This window comes from Triticum aestivum, chromosome 2B, assembly GCF_018294505.1.
Source record: "Triticum aestivum cultivar Chinese Spring chromosome 2B, IWGSC CS RefSeq v2.1, whole genome shotgun sequence".
Classification (NCBI taxonomy): domain Eukaryota; kingdom Viridiplantae; phylum Streptophyta; class Magnoliopsida; order Poales; family Poaceae; genus Triticum; species Triticum aestivum.
Window position 1 is genome coordinate 10,501,810 of NC_057798.1, and position 2,514 is coordinate 10,504,323.

General features: G+C 45.2%; 1 long non-coding RNA gene across 1 annotated transcript; it reads right to left on the reverse strand.

The window, feature by feature from the left end:
• LOC123039916 (uncharacterized) lies at positions 1 to 975 on the reverse strand. Its single transcript, XR_006418018.1, has 2 exons — positions 830 to 975; positions 1 to 180 (listed from the first exon to the last, which is right to left on the reverse strand). It is a non-coding gene; the product is annotated as an uncharacterized lncRNA (long non-coding RNA).
• Positions 976 to 2,514: the final 1,539 nt, after the last annotated feature.

Here is a 2,514-nt window from a genome sequence, read left to right on the forward strand (position 1 = left end):
TACATAGTTTCATCAATATTACACAGTTTCATCCATAGGTAGCAAGTTTCACAAAGTAAAAACAAAAACTAAAGACAAGCACTCCATATCGGAAATTACAAGAAATGGCCTAAAACTAAATATCTATTTTCCTAGGCAGCACACACTTGACCACCATAGCAGCTTGCCGGACCGTTGTATCTGTGGAGCACAAAACAGCAGTCAGCCTGATTAGAAATTTTAAGGAGAGAAGTGCTAGTTTAAGAGTTATGAACAGATAGAAATGGTGCATAAATTCCTACTATTATTCAACAAACATAAGTTATTTCCAAGTGAAACACGGGGCAATGTTATCCACTTCAAAACAGAACAAAACACATAGGTACGCACATCGTCAAGTTTTTTCCACAAATGAGTTACTGATTGAGTTCAAGAAATGACCAAGGGCCTAATTGGTTCACAGGACCTAAAAACTCATAAATAGGGAAATCACTGGGTTGCAATGTCACGCCCTCTCTTGATACAATATGTTCGACAGGATGTTTGAGTGCATCATAGAAAACCATAGGAGTTTTTCAAGGCCGCATATTACAATCATATGGAATAATTTGAAGCAGAGAGGCCCCAAAAGGGGAAATCATGCTGTGTGGGAAAAGAGAATACCATTCACCGTAATGAAAAATATAGCATGCCAGAATCACTATGCCAGAATCATGCTAGAAGCAGAACAAGAACGTTGATACACAAGATAAGCACAAGCCCTTGAGAGCAATCTGCTTGGCAGAACAATTAATTAACCTCTAGAAGCAGAAGAAGCACGTTGATAGACAAGTTATTATGAAGAACCAACCTTGAGAGCGGTCTGCTTGTGCAAGATATCATTGGACTTGAACATGACTGCGGCAATCCAGATCATGACGAAGAAACCTACACAATATAAACTCAATTGGAATGAGGAACTCGCCATCATCTTCTGACCAAGAGGCATCAAGTACCTAGACAAAAAAGTAAGAGCACAATAAGATACAATGTTTGCCGGTGGACATGTTTAACAGCAAGAAAACTACCCTATGAATAGCATAGTTAAATGTGATTCCTCCTAGTAGTATGTGTTCTATTATTCATAGTGATGAGAGCCCGAGACTATGCCAATAATGTCCAGAAAGAAAAGGCCTCCAAAATGTAGCATTATTTCAGTAGCAAGATTTTCTTTTCGGAAATAGGTTTATCCGAGGAGCGTTGACCTACGTCACATACTGTAATACAAGCACTTCATTTGTTTTTAAGAAACTTGAGATTACTGCTGGTGCTAAAACAAAGCCCACCAAAATCCTCTTTCAGCTAAAATACCAATTCACGTACTAGCTAGCATCACTAGTTAAGCAAACGGATTTATCACTTGTAGCAGCGCTGACCAAATTGCCACGGCAGCAGAACCCCAGCCATATGAGTACCTGTCTTAAATCTAGACTATACCAATTGTGCAACTGACATTGAGATTTCAGAGGGCGGGCGCAGCAGAACGGAAAGTGCTATACCTTCACATTGGGGTCCTTGAGGTTGGCGTGCAGCCACTCGGCGGACACAACAGGCTCGGTCCGCGGCACCGCTTGGACGACGCCCGACGCGGCGTTGGTGGCGGCAGCCTCCGAGACGGCCGACGACATGGCATTGAAGCACGCGGCGATCCCGAACCGCGTCATCAACGGCGACAGCGACGCCCCGCACCCGACCTCCGCCGCGCGCGCCCACCCGACCCTGCCGTACAAGTTTCCAAGAAAATTATGATAGCCTCAACAAGTATTGAACGAAAAGAAGAACTGACAACTACTCCCTCTGTCTCATAATATACAGAAAGATCAGAAACTTGTGTACCTTCCAAATGGACCAATCACTTTGTTGATCGCTTGGAGAAAATATATGCTTTGAGGAAGAAGAATTGTTGTCGTGCTGCCTACGTAAGAAGGTTGCCGCATAAGTAATCGGGTTGATCATGAGCTTAACACTAAGCAGTTACAGAAAATAGTAGAGATGAAGCAAGCAACAATATTTACTTCCGGGATATTATCAACGGATCCATGAGACGGAAGATAAAGATACTCCGATCATATTTGAACAAGGAACAAAGAAGCGTGGGGCGTAATTAAGCACCTCAGTAGATGGTCAGGCTTTGAACCCTCTGCTGCCCACAAGTATCAGTATCAAAATGACCTTGCCCAGGTAGTGTACCAACCACATATTAGCATGAGCTCGTCCAAATACAAGACACGGTGGGGACTGAAGAACAACGAGACTGCAAACAGAATTAGCATTGCAGGAACCGCAGAGCACATGCAACGCAATCGATAGTACTGAGCCACAGACACAGCAAGCGAGCAGGCACGGAAAAAACAGGGCGGAGGAGCGGGACTCACGCGCGCTCGAGCTCGTCCGGATCGGGATCTTCGGTTGCGGCCGCGGCGAGCCAGAGCAGCGCCACCGCGCAGATCCCCGGGGCCCACCGGCACCCCATCCCCGCTTCCCGGCCGGCCTCAG